This window comes from Mauremys reevesii, linkage group 8 (assembly GCF_016161935.1).
Source record: "Mauremys reevesii isolate NIE-2019 linkage group 8, ASM1616193v1, whole genome shotgun sequence".
In the NCBI taxonomy this organism is placed as follows: Eukaryota; Metazoa; Chordata; order Testudines; family Geoemydidae; genus Mauremys; species Mauremys reevesii.
The window spans coordinates 103,103,765-103,129,748 of record NC_052630.1 but is presented as its reverse complement, the minus strand read 5'-3'; the positions used below and the strand labels follow the sequence as shown (position 1 = coordinate 103,129,748).

The 25,984-nt window shown below is 46.9% G+C and overlaps 2 long non-coding RNA genes and 1 pseudogene across 5 annotated transcripts in view; 1 reads left to right on the top strand and 2 right to left on the bottom strand.

Annotated features, from left to right (window-relative positions):
- Positions 1–20,148, top strand: part of LOC120369610 — a 32,713-nt pseudogene extending 12,565 nt beyond the window's left edge.
- The window catches only part of LOC120369614, a 163,766-nt gene that overhangs the window by 7,255 nt on the left and 130,527 nt on the right, over positions 1–25,984 (bottom strand). For all 4 annotated transcript variants that reach the window (XR_005583275.1, XR_005583274.1, XR_005583273.1 and 1 more), the window contains one exon: positions 1,645–1,882. This is a non-coding gene — a long non-coding RNA (uncharacterized LOC120369614). The remainder of the gene's footprint in view (positions 1–1,644; positions 1,883–25,984) is intronic.
- On the bottom strand, positions 8,088–25,423 carry LOC120369616. The gene is made up of 3 exons (XR_005583278.1): positions 25,299–25,423; positions 24,906–24,918; positions 8,088–8,335 (listed from the first exon to the last, which is right to left on the bottom strand). It is a non-coding gene; the product is annotated as an uncharacterized LOC120369616 (long non-coding RNA).

Sequence of the window (25,984 nt, the reverse complement as noted above, 5' to 3'; positions counted from 1 at the left end):
ACTTCTTGTTCAGCCAATCGCTCAGACAAACAATTTTGGTTACATTTGCAGGAGATAATGCTGCCCAGTTCTTGTTTACAGTGTCACCTGAAAGCGAGAACAGGCATTCGCATGGCACTGTAACTGTGACATTGTAAATAAGAAGCGGGCAGCATTATTTCCCGTAAATGTAAACAAACTTGTTTGTCTTAGCGATTGGCTGAATAAGAAGTAGGACTGAGTGGACTTGTATGCTCTAAAGTTTTACATTGTTTTTGTTTTTGAGTGCAGTTATGTAACAAAAAAAATCTACATTTGTAAGTTGCACTTTCACAATAAAGAGATTGCACTTCAGTACTTGTAGGAGGTGAACTGAAAAAGACTATTTCTTTTGTTTATCATTTTTACAGTGCAAAGATTTGTAACAAAAATAAATAATATTAATTGAGCACTGTACACTTTCTATTCTGTGTTGTAATTTCAATTAATATATTTGAAAATGTAGAAAAACATCCCAAAGTATAGTGAAACTCCGCTATAACGCAATGTTTGGGGTCCAAAAACTTCCATCACGCTAAATGCAGGGTTGCGGTATAGTGGGGTTTCAAACTTTGTCAGTCAGTTTGTCAGTGGTCCCCAAAGCGGTGCATTGATGTGCGCTGCCTAGTGCCCCTAGTGCCTAGTGCCCAGCAGGGGAGAGGAGCGGGGCTGCAGCTCCTCTCCCCTGCCGTGGTGTTGGGAACCACTGGTACTGTACAGTACTGTATTATGCCTTAAAGGGGAGCCAATCTATGATCGCGTTATATGCAATTTCGTGTTATAGTGGGGCGCGTTATTGCGAGGTTTGACTGTATTTAATAAATTTCAATTGGTATTCTATTGTTTAACAGTGCGATTAAAATTGTGATTAAACGCGATTAATTTTTTTAATCATGATTAATTTTTTTGAGTTCATTGCGTGAGCTAACTGCGATTAATCGACAGCCCTAGTAAAAACATTTACCATCATGAATATTCTGTAGGTTTAAAGAATGAAGACTTTAGTGTGTTTACAGGAGAAATCAATTTCAATGAAGATATTCCTAGCATTCCTTGTGTGGGTTTAAACTCCGGTTTCTCTTTGAAAAGAAAAGGGGAGGGGATCTGTTATAGGCCCAATTTACCTCTTGATTTATTGCTCTGATAACACAACTTTGAATTCCTTTCACAATCAGTTTTCTTCCTATCAGGGTTTAAATGGTTATTCTACTTGATGACTGCTTGTCCTTGGCTAGTAGAAACAGAAACCTTCCAATATTTTTTGATTAGCTTTAACATTTTGTTACATAATTAGCTAAACATGTGTCTGTTATATTTTCAAGCATCCCGGCTAAAACATTATTATGGCTATATCTTAATGTTCAGTAAAGGTGCAGACAAGTTTGTAACAACTTAAAAAAAAGTTAATATTTTTATTATCATTTTTGTATCAACACTGAGGTCTCTCCCCTACAAGATGCTACTTATGTAGGGTTACCAACCCTCTAGGACTGTCCTGGAGTCTCCAGGAATTAAAAATTAATCTTTAATTAAAGATTATGTCATGTGATAAAATCTCCAGGAATTTGTCAAAGTTGGCAACCCTATACTTGTGCGATATATACAAATGAAATTCCATTAACATACCTTGAATCCAGCAAGGACTAGTGATGGGCGAAGATCCAAAGGTTCAGTTTGAAGAAGCAACCAAAAGTTTAGCTGCTCATCTGAACTTCTTTGATCTAGAAATCTGGCTGTGGATTTCATAAGAACAGGCATTCTCTTGCGATTTAAGTTATTCTTTGCTTCTGGTCCAAGCAGGAATCTTGGGAGTACAGCCTTTCTACAGGCATTTCTGTATGTCCACTTCTGGTCTGGTCTGAAACTGGTAAATACAGAGAAGCATGAAAATGAATATGCAATCAAAGCTAATTTTACTGGAGACTGGTAAAAGATTAGTTAATTTCAAGTTATGGGTGAAAGGTTCAAATAGGTTCTTATTTCATCTAAACCTGGTCACCTATCTGCAATAAAATCATTGTCTGGAGTATGATCCTGAACAATCATGGTGAAATTTGAAGATGAAAGATCAAGATCCTCTCTGCATTCCAATCAGTTGTTTGTTGTCATAGCACTAGAAAATATACTATCTTAGCAAATAGGAGATGGATTAGATGTGACCAAATAGTTTCCACCTCTGATGGAAGTTTTAGTTATTGTATTTAGTTATTATATGTATATAGGTAAGGCTAAGGCTTTACCTATATACATAAAAAATATCTGCTTATGGTCTTTAAAATCTGTAATGATCTGAACTCCATTGCTTGTGTTCCCCCAGGGAAAGGATTATTGGTCTTACATGGGCCAAAGTGGTACCAGCATCGTAAACTGCTGACTCCAGGGTTTCATTATGACGTTTTGAAACCTTATGTGCCATTGATTGCAGATTCTACCAAAGTGATGCTGGTAGGAATGATGACTGCTATTGCCATGTTTATTATGTTCGTTTCTTATCCTTGATGGGTTGAAGGCAAAGTGATGGATCAAGAGCTTCCTTGCTGTTCTTGCTGTTACCTAGCTGTTATCAGCCTGTACAGTCTATAATTCCATGGACAGTCTCTCTTTTGGTGGTTTAGCTTTTTGGATGAATCACATTTCTTTTCTGAGATATAGCAACTAATTGGTCCAGAAGATGTACAGACTCTGTGGCAAAGCCTATAATAGCATTTAAAAAAAAAAAAGGGACGAGGGCTGATCAGAGAATGGTGTTTTGAGTAAATTAAAATCTGCCTGTAAAGGCGTCTGCTGTCCTTGAAAATTTTCGGGTTTTTTCCCCATCAAAACTTTAAAACAATTTTGAAAAACTTTTTGGCAGTTTACAGCCAAATATTTGTGGGGTTTTGAGTTTGGTTTTCCAATGAAAAGTTGACCTTTTCAATGGAAAATGCCCCAGTGTTCTGACCAGCTCTGTGAGGGACACATTTTTAAATGAAAAGGTTTGTGAGGAATGGGTCCCGACCAGCTCTATTCTTGAGTTAATTAATGCATTTTGCCTGTTAGAAACATAAGGAAATTGGCAGTCTGGACCTTTCTTAAGTGGATTCCAGCTGCAATATTTCCTTGCTTTTCAATAGATAACAATTCTAGAATCCAGGGATTTGGGGTTCCCTTTTACTGTGATCCAAAAATCACATCTAATCCACAATAGTGATTGCTACTATTAATAAGGCATTAAATAGGTTCTTGGTGGTACTCTTTAAAGATACTTATATGAAAGGCAGGATTCAATAAGGGATCTCATGCATTCCTAAACCCTAGGACTGAGGACACTTCAACCCTGTGATCTGGGGATTAGAAAATACCCTGAGATGCCAATATTCACAATGTTTAGATTGCAATCTCTGCTTTCCATAGTACACAGTGCAACTACAGTTTCACTTCTCAGTGGGCTCTGTGCCGGAAAAATAATAGAGTTACGACGTTTGCGAATGGGACCCTCATTCATTTCGGCAGCTACATTGTCAGGGGATCTGGGTACAAGAGCAACTAAACGTGCAATGCATTGTCCCTGAAAGAACTCTGATTCCATGTGGACAACACTGCCTTCTAGTGTGAGAAAATTAAAAACAGGCCTGCAGCAGAGATTCACTACTGAGTGAACTGAGCATGTACAGGGAGAGAAACCGGAATATTGACGCACTGGCATGGAGTTTGAACCACACTGGGCTATTGTTACAGAAAAATAAAACACCTCTATTTCCTGTATGTGTCAGCCAATATAACTGGGAGCGAACGGGGGACTTCTGCCGCTGAAAACATGAATCTGTACATCTTGTATGGAGCTAAAGAGCCTCTGGGTGCAGGTGGGAGCTGTAACAGACCCAGGCCCTCCTTGGAATGGATCTGGAAGGGGCACACGTTCACTAACAGGTCACGTCTCCTTAAGACTGACCAGTATCGTGGCCTCGTTTGCTGCCGTCTTTAACAGGGCAGCAAAAGAGCTAATACGTTAAATATAATGAGCAAGATTCTCACTTGCCTTCTTGTGGCTGTGCAGGCGCATAATGTCCCACTGACAACAGCCCTTCTATTTAGCCTGCACAGACTGCAGCTTCAGGGAGGCGGGGGGAAGGGAAGGTGAGATCCAACGCTGCAGTGTTACTACTTCTGAACCCCAGCAAGTTGGGCAGGGAATAGGACAGGAGGGAGCAGAGTGCCCACAGAGTTGTGGCTTCTCCCCCTGCACATTCCAGATGGCAGATGTAATAACCCAGTGCAAGCTTTGAGGTGTTAAGAGCTGGAAGCCATTTGCAGTGCACAACAACTTTACTGAACCTAGAAACTTACAAACCATACAACAGATGCTATTATTCTTATATGTGCCTCTAGAGGGTGATCTCTCTCCCCGTAGGCTTGGTAGAATTTATTTATTCATTTCTATATCTTGGACAGCTAATATTGATTATTTGTAAACATTTTTTTCAATTTTTGATTTAAATATTGACAGTAGTGCAAAATTATGGGTTAGCTTTTTTTCCAATCATCAATTCAAATTTTTCACAGTTTCAGGAAATGATGGGGGGAGGGTCAGACAATTATTTAAAGACAGAGATTGAGATTCAAAAACCATTTCTAACCATTAAAACACAATTTGTCAACATCACATTGACAAAGTTAGTAGCCTTAAATCAAACTAAGTTTTCCTATCTGTATATTTTGATTTATTATCTATGGAAATATTTCCCCCCTCTGTTTGTGTATGTATTTGAAATTGACATTCACTGACATTTATCAATGCATCTAATCCTTCCAAGCCTATATAAATCTGCCAGTCTCCCCCTCCTCCCCAACACACACACAAGGAAGCAAGCTGCATCCTACAAATAATTGCATCAATTTACACGCCAGCTGATGCAAAGGAGAACCCAGGCTGGAGTTGCAAGTCTTCTAGTCAATTTCCTTCCAAGGGTTGCTCTTGGGCTAATCTAGCTATGGCCACCCCTATGCAGGAGTAAGACACAATACAAATCATATACCAAACCCTAAGCATCTGACATCCTCAGCCATCAGTGGCCTTTAGATCAGTCAGAACTGGTACCTGAAATCATTGATCAATGAACAAATTATTTTTAGATTGACTTTTATAACAACACCTAAGAGCCTCACAGTGCCACATTACTAAACATTAACAGCCCATTGTGGGACCTCTCAGCTGTTGTGGCTTCTGCTGTACTCCAACACTTCCCCTGGTGGTGGTTATTTCTGACCTCATCGTGATACGAGCCTTCGGCTTCTTCCAAGGAGGCCTTTGGCAATGACATTTGACACATCGGGATGGGCTGTGGGCCAGCATTAGCGTGTCTCCAGTCTGAATTGACACTGGCAGTGTTGGCATGGGACAGAGATCTGTCTGGTAGCGAACCTGCCTTGTAAAGAAGAGGAAAGCATTGCTCAGGCTGAGGGCAGAGCATCTGGCATCCTATACATGGGGACTAAAGTGCAAGCTCACTCCTGTGCAGAGGGCCAGCCCAAGACCTTTGCATCAGGGTTTCGCTAAAGAGGGACCGTTTGTACATAGTAATTTTTCTGACTAATTTTCCATACCATAAGATACCCTGCAGTGTAACGACCAAAGCAACTGACTCTGGACAAAGGCAAGAGAGAGAAAGATAACTTGGGTCTATACTATAAGTGCCAAGTCAGATTCCTAGCTTACTCTTGTTTCAAACTGGCATCTCAAAATAAGAAATAAGAGAGCGTTTCCCTTTCCCATTTTTGTTGCCTAGAATACACAACTGGCTAAAGATGTCCCTCGTTTATTTTTAAGATGGAAGGTAAATGCTGACACAGCAGAGCAAGGCATTTCTGGGCCTTCTCACCTGTCTCTTTCCTGCACTAGGATAAGTGGGAACAGCTGATCGCACAGGAGAAGTCAGTGGAGCTCTTTGAACATGTCAGCTTGATGACTCTCGACAGCATCATGAAATGTGCCTTCAGTTACCAGAGCAACTGCCAGACGGACAGGTCAGTGCCAGATGCTCTCGGGTCCTGATGGAAGGTTGCTATTCACTGGCTGTGAATAAACTGTGCAAGTTGCTTATGACTGGTAAATTTACCCCAGCTTCATTTTAAAAGTTGTCCAACAGTCCATGCAGTTTAATGGGTGGAATGCACAGGAATCCCACCTCCAGCTGCCAGTCACTCTGTGCCAGAGGTGACTTTTACATTTCCCAGAGTATTATAGTGTCTCAGCATGTACATTTCCTTCTCAGCAGATAACCCACAGCAAAGATTCTGCCTCTGCCAGAGTGACTCTGGGGCACCCAGGAGCGAATGCAGTACTGAGAATGCTGCCGCCTTTTCAGGGCGTGCAATATTTGCTTCCCGCCCTCCTGAGGCAGAGAGGAAGGATGGTCTTGCAGTTCAGGCATTGGCCTGGGACTCAGGACCTCTGGCTTCAATTTCCAGCTCTGCTACAGATTCCTTTGGTGCCACTTTATCTCCGTGCCTCAGTTTCCCATCTGTGAAAGGGGGATAATAATTCTCCCACTCCTTGACTGTCTTGTTTATTCAAACTGTGTATTTCCCTGCAGCATGGCCCAGTGTACATACAGGACCTAGACCAGAAGAGCTCTGGTCTTGCACAAGGCCTTCTGATGCTATTGGATTATAACTAATAGTGGTAGCCCACTCCTTCCTGGGTGGTATCTAGTTGTATAGATGGAGTCCTTATGTATTTGCCCCTCCCTTCTATTCTTGGTCACCATCTTCTGCTTTAAAATCCCATTCAGCTGCTCCCCCATGTTACATTACGGTACTCAAATTGATCAAACTTCGGCGAGAGAGAAGTGTTCCCCCGAAACGACGTCGCTGCTTTGTAGCTTGTGACTAGGCGGTGCCGGGCAGTGAGGGTGTCCATGGGTGAAAGTGAGAATGGACCGTGTGCACCACGACGTACAATATTGGATTTCCTGAAAGCAAATCCCTTCTTTTGTCCCTCACCTCCAACCCCAGGGAGAATTCCTACATCCAAGCTGTCCTTGACCTCAGCTACTTGGTGCACCACAGGCTGCGCATCTTCCCGTATCACAATGATCTTGTTTATTGGCTCAGCCCTCATGGTTTCCAATTCAGGAAGGCCTGCCAGCTTGCGCACCACCACACAGGTACGTCCCAACGCCCTGGCCTTTGGTTTTCTGAATCCTTTGTGCATTTGGGGTGTTTCACATGGAACCCTCTCTAGCCACAAAACAAGCAGCAGCCATCACAGCACCTGATCAGTGTGCTCCAACCTTCTTCTAAAAGGCTAGAGCTGCCTTTTTGTTCCTGGAGTGTAGGAAATGGGGTTGGCAGAGGTGCTGAGGTAAATGGAGTCAGGATAGGAGGAAGTCCCCACTCCTGAAATCCTCCTAACAGACCTTTGCTGAGGCATGAGAGCCCACGCCCTCAAAGGTATTTAGACGCTTAACATCCATTGATTTCAATGAACACTACGAGTCTAAATCTGGGGGATCTGGCCTACATACTATGGTAACAGAGTGAGTGGTAGGTACAATGAGGGTTGGTGTAGTTGAATGGCCACCCCACTTTGTGTTTGGAGAGCACACAGGCAGTCTCCAGGACTACAGTGCTCTACCGGGTGTAGCTGAAAGGTGTACTTCAATCGTTTTCTAATGCAGACAAGGTGATCCAGGAGCGGAAGGAGTCTCTCAAGGACGAGCAAGAACGTGAGAAGGTCCAGAAGAAGAGGCACTTGGACTTTCTGGATATTCTTCTCCACGCCAAAGTGAGTTATGGAGGAATGTGTGTGCACTAAATACCACTAAGCAGGGGGTATGTTCCCCTGGGCGTCACCACCAGAGGCCTGGGTGATACCAAGTGAACTGCACGGACCAATGCACCACTTAGGCCCTTAAATGAGGGCTGAAGTGATGCATAAGCCTCATGGCTGGCCTATTGCATAGAGTGAATTTCACCTGGTGATTAAATAAAATATTCCCCCTTCTCATCCTACTGAAAGTTGAGCGGGCCTCCAGACTTTAACTGCAGGGCCCCCGTAGAGAAAGGGAAAAGAGAAGTTAGTCCCCGTGCTCAGTTAGTGACCAATCGAGCATCTATATGTAAATCTCACTTCTTGTCTATAACCTCCTTTTCCAATCTGCAGTAATTGATTCAGTCCACTAGGGAGCCCCTTGCTTCAATTTACCCCTCTCTAGCATAGGCAGGCCTTGCTCTCAAGTCTTCTTTCCAGCTGTCATTTCATAGCACTGGAGTGTGAAGATATTCTCTTCTCCCTTCCTCATGGTTGCTTGCTGGAAGCTCTTGGAGTGGCGTGTGTCTACACAGAAGAGTAGAGAGGGGAGATTAATTTTTACATGGGACAGAACTCCTTTCCCAGGACAGGTGGCATAACCTGGACTAAAAGGGCAATATTAAGAAAAAGAAATGTAGATGTAACCCACACACCTTCTGGGTGTGGTGTTCTGTCCCCTCTAGTGGCACCAATACCACTTAGGGTACGTCCAGACTACCTGCCGTATCAGCGGGTAGCGATCGATTTATCGGGGATCGATATATCACGTCTCATCTAGATGCGATATATCGATCCCCGAATGCGCTCCCTGTCGACTCTGGAACTCCACCGGAGCGAGTAGCGGTAGTGGAGTCGATGGGGGAGCCGCGGACGTTGATCCCGCGCCATGAGGACGGAAGGTAAGTCGGAATAAGATACTTCAACTTCAGCTACGGTATTCCCATAGCTGAAGTTGCGTATCTTATATCAACACCCCCCCCAGTGTAGACCAGGCCTTAGAGAGAGAGAAAGAGATTAATGAGTCTGCTCTACAGCCTTAGCTAACAGCCAGTTAGCTTTTAGCTCATGCGGCAGAGGCTCATGCACTAAGCTCCAGAGGTCCCAGGTTCAATCCGCCCACGGATGACCAGGGTCTGTCAGCATTACATAGACACAACTGGTCAAAAGTTGGTACAACTTCATGGCAGTCAATTGGGTAAGACCAGAATGCATTTGACCCTTTGGGCCTCCAGAACAGTCTCTGAAGGAAAGTGGGAGAGCATTCTTGCTGGAGAAAACCAAAGAAGTGTGCTGTAGGGAGCAACTCTCCACTGTTCCCTCACAAGAGGAACCAACCTGCCTCTTCCCGTCTCTGAGCCAGGGTGAGGCAGCGGCAGGAGTTGTCCATGGGCACTGTAACAAAGATATTTTGGATTCCCGCCTGAACTGGTTGGCCTAGTGATAGCTAGCATGATGAGTGACTGTAGTTCCTATTGCTGGATTCATTTGTGCCACTGAGAGTGTCCATGTTTTGTTAGGATGAAAACGGAGCTGGATTATCCGATGAAGACCTACGTGCTGAGGTGGACACGTTTATGTTTGAGGGTCACGATACCACGGCCAGTGGGATCTCCTGGCTCTTGTATTGCATGGCCCTGTACCCAGAGCACCAGCAGAGATGCAGGGAAGAGATCAAGGAGATTCTGGGAGACAGGAATACTATCCAGTGGTGAATCTCCCATTTTCGTATTTATCTGATTCCTTCCTATCAATATTGTCACTAGGAGATAATGTATTAATAAATGTTAGTTAGGAAGCCAAGGTGCTCAGGGCCTAGTTTTCAGAGGCACTGAATACACAGTAGTTATGACTTCATTTGATGTAGTAGATGCTATGCCCTTCTGAAAACTGGGCCTGCAATATCTATATCAGTGGTTCTCAACTTATTTATCATTGTGGGCTGCATATGTGGCCCACAATTTGTTACCTGGGCCGCAGGGGCCGGGTGGCAGGGCAGCGGCAGCCCGGACCCTGATCCTGGAGCCTCACCATGCAGGGCCAGCCAGTTGCCCGCCCTGGATCCTGGCCTCTCGCTGCATAGGGCTGGCCAGCTGGCCCGGAGCTTGTGGGCCTGGGCGGCAGCGCCGGACCCTGGAGCTTGTGGGACTGGGTGGTGAGCCTAGAACCCCAACCGTGTGGGGCTGGCTGGGAGTCTCAACCCTGGACCCCCACCATGCAGGGTGGGCCAGCAGTCCTGCCCCACTGTGCCTGGCAGCTGGAAACCTGGACCCCGCCTCACGGGCCGGCCTTTAGCACATGGCTGAGCTGGGCTGCAGCTGTGTGGTAATTGGGTCACATGCGGCCCAAGAACCTCTGATCTATATTTAACCTCGCCCGTGTCACTGCATTTCAGGGCATCGGGCACTGCAAATACATCACCCTCAAATTAAGTCTGAGCAGATGTAGGGAAAGTTATATTTCCAAACCACAACCAGAGGTGTGGCAGATGCAAACAGTGTGTATGCTCTGTGTACAGCTGTTGCTTGCTGGAATAGCTGGACTGGAAATATGTGTATCACTCACTCACACCCTTGCCTTTGGGTCATTTCAGGGATGACCTTGGTAAGATGACTTACAGCACCATGTGCATTAAGGAGAGCCTTCGCCTTTACCCTCCGGTACCTGGAGTGTCCCGACAGCTCAGCAAATCCATCACGTTTCACGATGGACGCACTTTACCAGAAGGTCTGTATTCAGTTCCCTCTTCTCCATTAATTTTTAATGATCAAATTCTGCTCTCAGCTATACAGGTACAACTCCCATTGACAGCCATGAGAGTTACACCTAACGGAGAGAAGGATGTGGCCCGCCCCTAAATAAGTTATATGCCATTAGAAGAGCAAGCATTTATATAAAAAGCTGCAGACCGCACGCTCTGGTTGGCAGGAGATGAAGTGCAGTAAGAAGAAGGGGATTAGAATCAAACTGTTGGAAACCAATTGAATGAATTCCGACGCAAAAATGTTCAGTCACATTGTTGACCACTCTAATATCGCGAAGAGCGGAGACTTAAGTCCTTTAGAAAGGGGCACTCGATTGCTCTAGGGGCTGGTGTTGGGTAATGGAATTGCAAGTTGTGCCATTGAAAGCAACATATGACGTTAGTGAGCAAGAATTATTTGCGACCACTGATCATGGGCCTATATGAAATGAATCAGTGATCTAAGTTCAACTAATAGATCCTATGGCTGGAGGGGACCATTGTGATCATCTAGTCTTACCTTCTGTATAGCACAGGCCAGAGAACTGCCCCCACCCTCCCCAAATAATTCCTAGAGTAGAAAATTCTTTTAGAAAAGCATCTAATTTTGATTTTAAAATGGTCAGTGATGGAGAATCCACCACAACCATTGGTAAATTGTTCCATAATTACTCACTGTTAATTTCTGCCTTTTCACAGTGGATTGGTACTATATCACACAAAACCCCACCACAACTGAAACACAACTGAAGAGAGTAGAGATGGAATGAGAGCTTGGAGATGAAGCTCCCTCCAGGCCAGTACTGTGAAACCTTGGCCTGGCGCAGGGGGCAACTGACGCTGCTCCTGCCTAGGACATTTCTTATCGGTTGACAAACAGATTTCTTTCTGCAGGATTATCAGGCCAGCACTCTGCCCTGCTTCTGAACGTTGCACAATTTGCTTTAAAAAAGAATGAGGAAAGTTGGACTTTGCTCTCCTGTATCCATTGCATTTAATTTGTTCTTTCTGTAGAACAATTTTCAACTCAAAATGGCCACCTGGCTGTTAAAGACCATAACATAACAGTCTTTCACAGACAGGGCCGGTGCAAGGATGTTTCGCGCCCTAGGCAAAACTTCCACCTTGCACCCTCCCCATCCCCGAGCCCTCGCCCTGAGGCACACCCCCCCCCCGCGGCAGCTCACCCCTGCTCCGCCTCCACCCCAAGCACGCCATCGCTGCTTCACTTCTCCCGCCTCCCAGGCTTGAGGCGCCAATCAACTTAGGCGCCACAAGCCTGGGAGGCAGGAGAAGTGAAGCAGCCACAGCATGCTCGGGGAGGAGGCGGGGCAGGGGTGATCTGCAGCGAGGAGTTCCCCTGCATGCTGCCCCCCCCTTACTTGCTGCAGGCGGCCCTCCCCACGCTCCCTTGCCCCAGCTCCCTCCGCCTAAATGCCGGCGGCGACCGGGGCAGCCGAAGATCCGGCTGCTGCGGTCGCTGCAGAAGAAAATGCCACCCCCCAAATCCTAGCGCCCTAGGCGACTGCCTAGGTCGCCTAAATGGTTGCACCAGCCCTGTTCACATATCTAACCAAACTGTCAGCATTAGGCCCATGACCAGCCCAGGTTTTAGTCTTAAATCAGGGAGATAGAGCCTGCCCTGTCATAGCCACACCCAGAACTGGCTTTTGAAAGCAGCAGCCAACCCTTTTTATCTGGCTTGCTGGCCCCTGATTGGCCTCTGCCTGCTCCCAGCCCTTCGAACCTCACTTATTCCTCCAGCAGCTGATCCTGGGAGGCCTCTCTAGGCAACTTCTGGATGTTTGAACTCACTACTCTTCTCTTCCAAAAGGACTGCTTCATAGGGCGGGATTACCGTGGCAGCAGGCCTCCAGCAGGGGGCAGCGAACACCTAGTACCCCACTGTCAGAAGGAATCAGCAGATTTTCACCCTGTTGACTTGCTCTCCTCCTAAATGGATACTGAACAAGTGACATTTAATTTGGAAAACAAATCAAAGAAAAATCCTCCAACAGGGCCTGAGCTAAAGCCCATTGACTTCACCGGGTGTTAGTTCAGGCCCCTAAAGCCCAAGAGAATATGTGCCTGGCCCCTTATGAAAGGCAGTGTAGGAGTTCGCAGACTCACTGGTGTGGCACCCCCTGCTGGTCATCTGGGAATTAGCTCTTTTCCAGCCTCATGAGTGTCCTCTGCAGGCTGGTGTCTCACCTGCCTCAGGCCCCTGTGTCCCTCCCAGACCCCGGTGACTTTTACCTCAGGGTTCTGCCCCAGCAGTACCCTCATGCTCTGGGTCTCCCCTCCCAGGGGAACCCCCAACTCTCTATACCCACCTTGCCTCAGTGGCTACTGCCAGTCATCATCTAGCCCCTTTCTCAAGGGGCAGACTGCAGTCCGTAATGGCCACTCATCACTGGCAAGGGGGTTGGACCAGCTGCCTCTGCCTATCCCTGGGCTTCACCTGTGTAGTCCCAGTACCTGCTTAGGCCTTACCCAGGGCCTCAGCCTGGGGAGTTGTCAGGCTGGAACGCCCCAGCTCCTCTTGCCTTTCCCCAGCACTGCTCTGCGGCAGGTTGCCTCTGTTCCCAGGCAGCTAGGCCCTTCCCACCCCAAGGCTGGAGTGAGACTGACCCAGCTCCTCCCTTAACCCTTTTATCAGGGCCTGCTGTGGCCTGGTTCGGTGTGGCCACAGCTGTGGCCTGGTTCGGTGTGGCCACAGCTGTGGCCTGGTTCGGTGTGGCCACAGCTGTGGCCTGGTTCGGTGTGGCCACAGCTGTGGCCGTTTCCCCAACCAGGCTACCTTTTCTCCTCAAGCTGGAATTTACACTCCCGCTCAAAGTGTAGACATACCCCAAGACAGAACTATTCAAAACTGCCCTTTGTTCTTCCAAGCCCACTGCCACACTCTTAAAAATGCGAGAACATCTGAGTTAAATGATCCCATCTTGACCTACAGACGGAGAGACGAGACACACAGATTATTTTGTACTGAAGCTCCACTCTTCTGATCAGCAAGTGGGCTGCTAAATCAGGGGCTGGGGAAGATGTCGGTGCAGCAGAAACTTGTTGCTAATTTCCAGCTCCTGGCCACTTAAGCAAGTGTCAAATGCAGACAGATGGAATAAAATGGATTAAGAACAAAGAAATTATTATTTCACTAGGAGGGTGGTGAAGCACTGGAATGGGTTACCTAGGGAGGTGGTGGGATCTCCATCTTTAGAGGTTTTTAAGGTCCAGCTTGATAAAACCCTGGCTGGGATGATTTAGTTGGTGTTGGTCTGCTTTGAGCAGGGGGTTGGACTAGATGACCTCCTGAGGTCTCTTCCAACCCTAATATTCTATGATTCTATGAAATAGTAGGTACCTACATCCCAATTCCTGTTCAAAGATTCATAAGACAAATGTCAGAGGGGTAGCCGTGTTAGTCTGGATCTGTAAAAGCAGCAAAGAGTCTTGTAGCACCTTATAGACTAACAGACATTTTGGAGCATGAGCTTTCGTGGGTGAATACCCACTTCATCGGATGCATGTAGTGGAAATTTCCAGGGGCAGGTATATATAAGCAAGCAAGAAGCAGGCTAGAGATAACGAGGTTAGTTCAATCAGGGAGGATGAGGCCCTCTTCTAGCAGCTGAGGTGTGAAAACCAAGAGAGGAGAAACTGGTTCTGTAGTTGGCAAGCCATTCACAGTCTTTGTTTAATCCTGAGCTGATGGTGTCAAATTTGCAGATGAACTGAAGCTCAGCAGTTTCTCTCTGAAGTCTGGTCCTGAAGTTTTTTTGCTGCAGGATGGCCACCTTAAGATCTGCTATTGTGTGGCCAGGGAGGTTGAAGACAAATGGCAAAACTTCAATGAGCATTAGTGGGGTTAGGATTTAATCCATAGACAAAGGCCGGAAGAGACCACAGATCACCTAAGCAGGTTTCCTGCATAACACAGGCCATAGAATTTCCCTCTGTAATTGCTGCATCGGTAAACGTTTTCTCCCTTTTGTTTGCTTTACAGGCTCTTTGGTTGCAGTAAGCATCTATCTCATTCACAGAAACCCCAGCATGTGGAAAGATCCGCTGGTATGTTTTCTTTTGTCCTTACGAGACCCTTTCCGTTGCAAGCAGTGCACTCAACGTACGCATTTTAGTAGCTGAGATAGCACCTTTAGTAGTTAACCCCCTTGGCATACAGGCCCCTGTGACTGAAGATTGTGGGCTGCACAGGTTTCATGCACACTGTGTCGGGACTTTCCTGGCTTTGTCTCCCCAGCTGGGTGGGTGGCACTGATGGGCTATTTCTACCCCACTCCCAACAGCCCCACAAAAAACTCCACAAGAAAATCCACGTGTATGCACACACAACCCATGGAGTCCGGACTCCTCCCTTTAATCCTGGCTCTACCAATGTCTGACTCCATCATCATCATCATCATTCATGCCCGTCACCCCAACCGGGGTATGGGCCGCCAACCACAGATCCATGGTCTTGGAGAAATCCTTGAGTCAGAGACCTTTGTCAGCAATTAAAGACACAGTTAGAGGAGAGCATCAAAGGAATTTCACAAGTCCACCTGCCTCCTCTGTGTTGATCAGGCACTTCAGGAAGCCTCTTCTGATGGGTGGATCTCTTAAAGCACTTGCACAATAGTTATTTACACATCTGTACCATCTTTTTATCTGAGGATTTCCAAGAGACTCTATACATATTAATTAAACCTTCCCACCCTCCAAGTAGGGGCATCCAGAGTGAGCATCCACTTTTCAAAATGGAGGCCCTGACCTTTCTGTGGGCATCAGCTTAACCAAACAGAAATTGGCTATGGTACCAATTTGTACTGGTACCTCACAAGGGCACTGGAAGGCTTAATTAATTGTTTGCATTGCAATCCTCAGTTAAAGTCCCATAGATGTGCAAATTATTGATTATTATTATTATTAAGTGGTTTTGGAGACACTCTGCCTCCCCCCACCCCAATGGAGAGATGAAGTCCTTACTCAGATTAATAAAATAATAGTAGATCTCAGTGTGTGTCACAGCCTTGTTTTGAGGTACAAAGCGGGTTGAACTTTCAGACAGGCAAAGTCCTCAGGGAAACCTTCTCCCTGATTCTTACATCTGGTGAGTGGCTTTACAAACCCCATTATACAACCAAAGGGCTGTAATTTATGAAAACAGAGACAACTAGAGGCAGATGGCTCACCAAATAATAGCCACGATTCTCAAAAGTGACTAGTGATTTTTGAGTGCTCAACTGGAGATACCTACAGAACATAGGATGGGAAGAGACTTCCTGGGACAGAGTCCAGTCCTCTGCTTTTGCAGGCAACTCTGTCGTATAATCCCATTCATGAACATATCAAGCTCCAGCTTCAAAACTGGGGGGTTTGTCCCACTGCTCCTGTTGGGAGGCTGTCCCAGAACATAACACCTCTGATGCCTGTACACCTTCTTCTCATTTCCAGCCTGAATTTGTTCGTGGGAGTAGATCCCCATTTGTTCTTGTGCCAAGATTGTCCTTGATTTTCAATAGCTCTTTCTCCCACTCTAATTTACCTCCTCCCCCATTTTAACCCAATGTATTTAGAGAACAATCAGATCCCCTTCCCAGTCTTCATTTTGCTAGGCTAAACAAGCAAGCTCTTTTCATGGCCCCTGGTTAAACAGGCCCCCCATTTCCCCGAACATCCTAGCAGTCCTTCTCTCCATCTGTTCTAAGTTGAATTCATCTTTCTCAAACATGCATGACCCGAGCTGGCCACTATTCCAGATGAGGTTTTACCAGTGCCTACTATTGGCATTAGTACATCTCTATCTCTACTGGAAAGACCTTGCCTGATACATCCTAGGACTGCCTTTATTTTTTCCCCCACGGTTACATCAGTGGTGGCTGATAGTCTTACTACGATTGACTAAGACAGCCTGGTCTTTCTTCTCCTTTGTTTCCAACTGATGGATAGCAGAAATACTTATTAGTCTAAGTGCATAACCTTACACTTTATACTATTAAATTTCATCCCATTTCTATTACTTCAGTTCTCCAGCTCTCCTGTATTGCTGATGCCTCCTAATTTGGGTCATCAGCAAGTTTAATTAGTACACTTCCCTTAAAAGGGACCTGACTTTCAGAGGGCAGGTACTTGACTCTTCCTGGGGTTGAAGTGGGGAAGAGAGACACAGATTCTAAGGCCAGAAGGGACCATTAGAATCATCTAGTCTGATCTCCTGCATAGCAGGACCTAGTAATTCCAGCATCAAGCCCACCTTTTCTATCGGAGCTAGAGAAAGCCGTTTAAATCGAGATTGGATACCTGTGTAAAGACTTCAAGTGATGGAGAATCGACTGTATCCCTTTTTCAGTGATTCCATGGATAAGCAGTGGCGGATTAGCCACTGGGCCATCGGGGCCCATGCTCAGAGGCCCTGGCCAATTGGGGGCCCCTGGAAAAATGGGCACCCCTGCACCCCAGCTTGCTCTATCTGTCTGGCGCTCCAGCCGGGGAGCAGGGCCGGCTGTGAGGGCTCGTCCCGCTCAGCCCTCCTGGTTCTCTTGCAGAGTGGGGCAAGCCCCCACGCCCTGACCCCACTCCCAGCTGAAGCACCGGGGGGGGGGGGAAACAAGCCCCCACACTCTGACCCCACTCCCCAGCAGCAATGTAGGGGGCATTGCAGGCGGAAGGGGTGGGGAGGGCCCCCCACTTGCTCTGGCCCAGGGCCCTGCAAAAATCATAATCCACCCCTGTGGATAAGCACCCTTGCTGTGAAAGATAAGTTGTGCCTTGTTTCTTGTCTGAATTTGTCCAGCTTTATCCTATAAAGGAGTCTCAAATTGGGCATCAAGAACATAGACACCAAAGCCACTGGTCACTTCTGAAAGAACTGGCCAGTAGTTTTGAAACTGAAATGATCATTGTTTGTTTAGTATCAGAGGGGGAGCCGTGTTAGTCTGGATCTGTAAATGCAGCAAAGAGTCCTGTGGCACCTTATAGACTAACAGACGTTTTGGAGCATGAGCTTTCGTGGGTGAATACCCACTTCGTCGGATGCATTGTTTGTTTGTTTTTTAAATGAACTCTTTCATTCCAGGCATTTGATCCATGGAGATTTTCTCCAGAGAACATCTCTGACAGACATTCTCATGCCTTCTTGCCTTTTGCTGCTGGGTCAAGGTGAAGTATATTTTAGTTTAAGAAGTCAAAGGGAAGAAAAGATTAAATATGATTTAGCAGATGTTTCTATTTGTATTGCAGAAGCACTTAGAGACCCCAGCCAAGAACAAAGGTTGGGCCCCACTGTGCAAGGTGCTATACAAGCACAATGGAACAGATGAGCCCTGCCCCAAAGACTTACAATCTTAATATTTTCTATCAAATTGACATCAGTTATTATCTATATTCTGGTAGCACCCAGTAGCCCCAGCTAAGATCCTGTCCCACCGTGCTGGCAGTCATGTACCGTCATGCAAAGAGCTTATAATCTAAATACACAAAATAGGAAAGTAGTATTATCCTTGTTTTAGATACCGGGAACCTAGGCACAAAGAGATTAAATGACTTGGCTGGGATCATGCAAGGAGTCTACCCCATCTCAGACAAAGAAATTCTCATCTGCTCTTCTCCTCTGATACCTCCACTTACTTGCCCAAGTGACCCCATCCCATCTCCTGATCTCCCTCGTGCCCACCCTCATCCTCTCCCTTAGTCTCCTTCTTAACCTCTCACAGTCCTCGGGCTTTTACAATCATAGAGTTTAAGGCTAGAAGGGACCATCAGATCTTCTATTCTGACCTCCTGTACATCACAGGCCACCATCATCACACAGCACCAACACACGAACCCCAACAACCGAAACGAGATTGAAGTATTACAGCCGACAGGAGACTAGATGTGGGAAGAGAGAGATCCTACAGAAACTGAGAACAGGAAGGGAGAGGTAGAGAGACAAGAAAGCCAAGCAGGAGCCTGTAAGCACAGTATGACCCTGGAAAAAGCTAGTGAGAAAGATTTGGGGTCTGGTGTTAGCTAGAGAGACTTTGGGCTTCTAAGATAAGAAACTGCTGCTTTTATTTTTGGTTCTTTCTGGGTTCAGAGACACGGAACTTTGTACATTCCTTGTAAATGAATGAACAGAACAGGGAATCATCAAGTGATCCACCCCGTCACCCATTCCCAGCTTCTGGCAAACAGAGGCCAGGGACACCATCCCTGCCCATCCTGGCTAATACAAACACTGTGTTTGAAGGAAACTGTGGGTCACTAGCATTGGCTACAGGTACCCAAAGGGAGGAAACAGGTGCCTGAAACCCAGTCAAGCCTTCAAGGTAATAAATCGTTGATACATGGGGGAGCGTACCTTAGTCCTGATCAAGTGGGGGAAACACTGCAAGATTCCACCTTAAGGCAGGGCAAAGGCAAGAGGCCTGTCCCCTAAGGGGCTGCACACAGAGACCAGAAAAGGGACAGACGGGCAAGAGTCTTATGGGACACTCTGGAACTTTATGGAGGGTTTTAGTAGAACACGTGTGAAAGACAAGTGGGTTGGTTAAGTCTGAAAATAGGCTGGATACATCAGGTAGGCAGTACGTAAGTCTCAGCTACTGGAACTGCTGAGTAGCCATCTGCACGACAACTGTGTCTGTCTGGCAGAGAGTAAGAGAACGAAAGAAAACCATAAGCAATGGCTGAGAGGGTGAGCTATGGAGAGAGGTTCATGGTTTTTGCTGACGCAGGCCCAGCTTCTCTGAATTTCCTTTGGGTCTCTTTTCTCAGGAACTGCATCGGGCAGCAGTTTGCCATGAATGAGTTGAAAGTGGCTCTCGCTCTGACTCTGCTCCGCTTCGAACTCTCACCGGATCTGGCCAACCCCCCCATCAAAATACCTCAGGTCGTCCTACGCGCCAAGAACGGGATTCACCTGCACTTGAAGAAAGTCCTCTGATGCCGATATTGCACTGATCTAAGTGCGGGAAAGGGACCACGTAGATAACGTGGTGCCATTTGAATCAGACCAGGAGATTAGTTAGAATAGACTAGCCTCTGGGCCCAAAGATCTTCACCCCACTTCTTCTGCCACCATCAGCCAAAGTGCCTATTTTGGCCTGAACTGATGTGTCATAGGTAGTTGGTTCAATAAAAGGAATGGATCTTATTGCCCAGTAGGATTTTATTCTGCCTAGCAAGTGGTCCCTTTGGGACATCTGCCCCGCTCTGATCTTGCCTCTTCACGTCCCTTCACTGGCTTCCTCTCATCTTTCGCACAGGGGGTTCAATCCAGCACCCAGTGAAGCCTTGCAATGGGCATTGGATCAGGCCCCAAAGTTCTAGCTTCTCTCTTCCAACTCTTACTGCTTCCTACTATCCATCTATCCTAAATTTCCCTCCCAATTACCTTTTTGGGTCCTTCGTCCACTGTCCATACCTTCTACAATGCCTGTATATGAACCCCTCCGTCCTCATTCAAAACCCTCCTTATGTTGCACTTGCAAGAACAGGCCAACTATTACGGACCTTTTTGTTTTTTTAATAAGCATTGATTAAAATTTGGACTGTCAACCTCTGGGTAAACTGCATTATCTGCATCTGATTAAAACTGGAAAGCCGCTCGGGACAGTGTCTGCCTTCTGGGTTAATAAACAACTAGTTATTAACATAAGAACAGCTGTATTGAGTTATCAGTGACATTTATAGCTAAACCGATCAAATAGGAGTACTCCAGAAAACACCTTAGCAATGGAGAAGGAAAAAGCATGGACCTGAAGGAACTAAACCAGATCCTCAGCTAGTGTAAATTGGTATAGCTCCATTGACTTCAATGGAGCTATGGTGATTTACATGATCTAAGAATCTGGCCCATTGTGCAAGAGAAAAAATTGCAATGCTGAGTGTCAAATCCCATGAACACCCCCCTTGCAGAACACCCAGGCCCCGAGCTGAATATTATTGACATGTCTATAAATACAATGCCTGTGAAAGTAAGAAGTCATGGGGCTGCCGTACCAGCTAAGGCAGGGGTGGCCAACCTGAGCCTGAGAAGGAGCCAGAATTTACCAATGTACATTGCAAAAGAGCCACGGTAATACGTCAGCAGCCCTCATCAGCTCCCCACCCCCATTCCCAGCACCTCCCACCCACCGGCAACCCTGCCAATCAGCGCCTCCCCCTCCCTCCTCACACCTCCTGATCAGCTGTTTTGTGGCATGCAGGAGGGACTGGGTGGGGGGAAGTGTGAGGGCATAGCAGGCGCAGGGGAGGGGGCAGGAAGAGATGGAGTAGGGGCAGAGCCAGGGGTTGAGCAGTGAGCACCCCCGGCACATTGGAAAGTTGGCGCCTGTAGCTCCAGCTCCGGAGTCGATGCCTGTACAAGGAGCCACATATTAACTTCTGAAGAGCTGCATGTGGCTCTGGAGCCACAGATTGGTCCACCCCAGAGCTAAGGCCATTGGAACATCTCACATGGTGTTTTGCCTCCTGCTATAAAAGATCACACTATTTTCCCATCACACCCTGTCTCCAGCAGTTGTCTATTGGACAGTTCAGAGGAATACGAATACTCCCCCCCCACACACACACACAACTTAAAATTCTGGTCAGGGCAATGGTGTTTCTCAGGGTGCAGATTCCTTCCTGACCATTGAAGGTAGCCAGTTCATACTCTGAAGCAGGAAGTTTTATGATTACCCTTGTAATTATGGCCAGATCCAGTCTAACGCCCCCTGAAGTCAGTGGAAGACTTTTCTTTGCATAGCCATGAATGTTACCAGTGGTCAAAGTTACCCAGTTACTGAACCAAAAAAATTATTGTCTTGTATTTGTTCTAAATCTCCTGCCTTGTCACTGTCCCCAAGCCCCATTCTGTACATCACATGGGACATGGTGCAAGAGATCCTCAGATGATCCTGCCTCTTACTTCTCCATGCAGTTGCGATGTGGCCCCCACATTTAAGCCAAGGAGTCTCCTGTCATCTCACTCGGATGTTCAAGCTGAACAACAGGACAAAAACTGATTCAAATGCCTTAAAACGTAATTAAATTTAAAAAAGCTAATCACCATCATAAAATTCAAAGTGGTAAAGCAAACTGAGTGTGTGTGTGTGTGGGGACGATACACAAAAAGAGAAGTGACAGGCGATAATGAAGATGGAACTGACAGGTGCTATCCTGAAACACATTTGAGGGGGTTGGGGGGGGGGGAAGGTTTTGGTGTTTCTTAAAGGTTGGATCTAATTCCCATTGACCTCAGTGGGATCTTTTTCATTGACTTCAGTGAAAATTGGATCAGGCCCTAAAATGGGAAGAGATGAATGAGGATGACTCTCAAGGTCATCGCGTTCCACAGTCAAAGGCCCACCACAACAAAGGCAGGAGAGCTCCCCAATCTCAAGTGTGATTTTGGGACCCGCAAGGAGTCTGTGGATTATAAGTGCACCTATCTCTCGGGTGCGAGGACTTAGCCGTGGCTAGAATCCACCTTGCATAGGGCCGTATAAATGATCATAGAATCATAGAATATCAGGGTTGGAAGGGACCTCAGGAGGTCTTCTAGTCCCACCCCGTGCTCAAAGCAGGACCAATTCATCTTCGTCAATCCACCAGTGTAACTGACACAGAGTTGTGGGTAAACAAGAAATCCCCTTGGTGTCCATACATTTCCTTAGGCCTCATTTAAAACAGGCTCTTCAAGTTTCCTGCACTGTGGGGTAGGCTTTTCAAACACACTCAGCACTGGGCTAACTCTGCTCTTGCTGGAGTTTGGCCATTCATGTCAATGGGGACAGAATGAGGCCAAGACTGAGAGTTTTTAAAACTCCCACATGCAGTGTTGAACATCTATTGCTCCCAGTTTGCAAGCGCTAGTTAAGTCAGTCCATATTTAGCACTATACCGCCGGCTTTTTCTCCACTGTCCAAAGTGTAGTCAGCTCCTTTTTCCTCTTTCGCTGTTTGATACGATACGTTAATTTGAAAATAAAGAGCCCCGGATCGTGCCCAGCAATATTACGAACAGTCCAGACACCAAATGAGTAACCTGAGTTCAGAGCCCAAATGCAAAAAAAGAAAACCCGGACGTGAAAACATAAAGCAATTTCCCTTCTCCCCAGTGTTGGGTGCAGGTCCCCTGGCCTCTGGCATTCTAGTAACCAGGGTCTTCCCTCAGCCCAGGGATTTCCCCAGGGCCTCCCGCCCCTTGCAGCTCTCCGCAGCAAGGTCTACAATTTGGGCTTTTGTTTGAGGAGGGCATTTTCATAGCCCTCTCCTGGGCCCCAGGCTTCTTTAACAGAGCAGGGACCCTCCTCGCTCTTCCCTAGCTGCTAATCATTAGACTCAGTCACCTGGCTCCGCTCAAGTGGGTCTGATGACTCCCAGAACTTGCCGCGACCCTCCCCAGAACAGGCTGACTCTTCCCCACCACTCCCAGCCCTTAACGGGGCAGCCCTCTCTGTGACCCTTACCCATCCCCCATTACAGTGGCATGTGTTTTGTACTTTGCAATGCATTTTTCCCAGATTAACATTGAGGAATATCAAACTTTTCAGTGCAATGTGTTTTTATAGGGAGGTATGTATTGATTTTTTTTTCTTTTCCGGGTAAGTTTTAGCAGCTTCAGGAGTACACTTCCAATCTTGATTGTGATCGGTTAGTGAAATTCTCTTCAACATGGACTACATCATTGTTTTTCCCTGTAACTATGTAATGTCTGATCATAGGACACTGTGTTCTCAGGGATTGTGGCTCTTTTCCAATGGTTTGGATTTACAGGCTGTAACTGTGCCAATAAAATTACAGGAGAAGCCAGTACAGTGCCTGGAATTGCTGGGTAGTAACACAGAAGCCTTTGTTATGCAAGTTTCGTGTTGCATGCACCTTGCATAAGAAACCCTCACAGTGATGTCTTTCCACCTACTGTGAGTGTCCCTCTCTCAAAATAGCACCACCAGGACTTAATACCCAAAGATGGGCCTGAGCCATAGATGTGGATCAAAATATTAATTTCCCCAAGGATAAGAAGCATTCAGGTCTGATGTTCCAATTCAGGCCCATGAACAGATAAAGAACTTTTGCTACAAGTTGCAGCGCTTCAGGAGAACATCTCCCAAATTCAAGAGATTGAAGAGGAGGGGATCGGATCTGGCATTGCTCTTAATTACAGCTTCATTCAAACACCAAAAGAAAACAGAATCAAACTTATTAGAGACAGATCTGCACTAGAACATCCCAGAATCCAAATCCATTCATGGCTTGTGCAGCTGATGCCGCTCTCTCTGCTTGGACAACCTAACACCCTGGGCAAAAGCCCTCATGAATTTAGGGGTTTAGAAATCCAGATCCACATCTGTATTTTGCTCAGCTTACGCATCAAATGTGCGTTCATTTCACTGCACCACCAGGTTCGGAGTAAAAAAATGACTAGATCGTTCAATGAAAAGTCTGCTCAGGAGGGATCTACCCAATGTCATGTTCCATCACATGAATACGTTTTCGATCTGTCCTGAAACTGCCGAGTTCAGTGATTCAGATACTAGGCCAGCGGTCCACAAACGTCTGAGGGTCACGCCCACCCTTACCCCGTCCACCTCCCCTGCCTCCCTGCATGGGGAAGGGGGCAGGAGGGGAGCCCCAGCCAGGCTGCAGTGGGGGCTGGAAACTGGGCCCACGGCCAGGCTGGCTCCATTCCTGGCCTCGCCCCCAGCCTCGGTCTTGGGCCAGGAACAGAGCCGCAGGCAGCAGCTGTGGCTGGGGGCGGGGCCAGGAGCAGAACCATGGCAAGGCTGGGGGTGGGGCCAGGAGTGGAGCCACGGCAAGGCTGGGGGTGGGGCCAGGAGACAGGGACGCAGCTGGGGCAGGACTCGGGGCAGAGCTGGGGGTGGGGAGGGGCTGGGTGGCACTCCCTCCCCGCCCCCCCCACGCCCGGACATTCCCCCTCGCCCCTCTAGGGGAGCATGCCCCACAGTTTGGGGACCTCTGTACTATGCAGTGAACATAAGTGATAATTTCATCCTGTCAGTCCAATTCAAGCTTCTACCTCTAAAACGGCTCTGCTCCTGTATAAATCTGTGCTCTGCTTTCTTCCCACTCCCTTCAAGCCAGCACAACCGATTTCATTACCTCTCCCTGTGCACCCTGCTCCCAATCCTCCACCCTTGTTCCAGGCTGCTGCTTATGCTAGACCAATCTCTTATCTCTTTGTGCTCGTTAGTCTCCATAACCTCAATTAGATCTGGAAAGGAGCCAATAGCTGAACACAAAGCTGTTGTCCCATTTCCCCACAGGATAATTTTTACCACCTCTAGTTGCCCAAGGAGAATTGTGGGCTGTCCATTTGATTGCAAATCCCCACTCGAATGAGTTGCAGAACGAAAAGTTCACTTACTGGATGAAGAAACCTGAAACGACAGATATTCATCCAAACAGCAAATAACCAATGGCGAAAAAAGTGAGTTTCTCATGATACCGACACGGACAATTCCCAAACTGAGATAAAGGCAGCGCTGATTAAATACATTGTCTGTTTCAAATGATTCCTTACGCTCACTGTACCTCATCTCTTAAGAAGCCTTTCAAAGCTTTCCATGTGCATCACCTCCCAAGCACCCTGTCATGTCCTCAGGGTGGCTTTGCAGAGGCCTGTCTCAGTTTCCCCTTCATTGAGGGCTCCTTAATAAAACTCCAGACAGACTCTCTCATGGCCGGTTTAATAACAACTAGTTTAAAACAATCATCAGTGTTCCAAACTAAAGTCCACCCCGCCGACAATAAAACTCACACTCAGCTTTGGCGTCTCCAGCTAGTCCTGCATTTCTTCTGTCCCAGTCTCTCTCTCCACCAAGCAGCCATGCCCAGCGCTTCCCAGCTAGAGCTCAGCCTTCCTCAATCTGCCTCAGAGAGATCAGCCGGCAAACCCCCTCTGCTGCTCTTCTGGTTACTCAGACCCTCCTGCACTGTGCAGCCCCTGCCACAATTTTCTCTAGCCGCATTCTTAGCTCCATGGCTTGAGAGAGGTCAGTGGGCAGCCAGTCACTCCATGGTGCCATCTCCTCCTTTATAAGGCCCAGGTGTCTTCCCTTAAACTCAGTTGGGCTGCAGGTAATCAGTCACAGGTGCACTGGCCCCTGCTCCCTCCTAAAAGGGGCCAGTCACCCTGTGACACATGGCAACATAGGACCTGCCAGGCTGGATCAGACCATTACTCCGGTATCCTCTCTCAAACCGTGACCAGCTGTGTCGGAGGAAGGTGCATGAAGCTCTGCAGTGGCAGTTATGGGATAATCTGCTTCCTGGGAACATTTCTTCCTGATCCCCTTAGTTATGCCCAGAAGCACCAGGATTTGTATAGGTGCCAAATCTCTTCTTTCTATCCTAACAGAACTCTAGATACTCTTGTTACCCATATAAATGTCCAATTTATTTATTTATTTCAATCCGAAAAGCCCTTGGCCTCTAGGGTAAAGG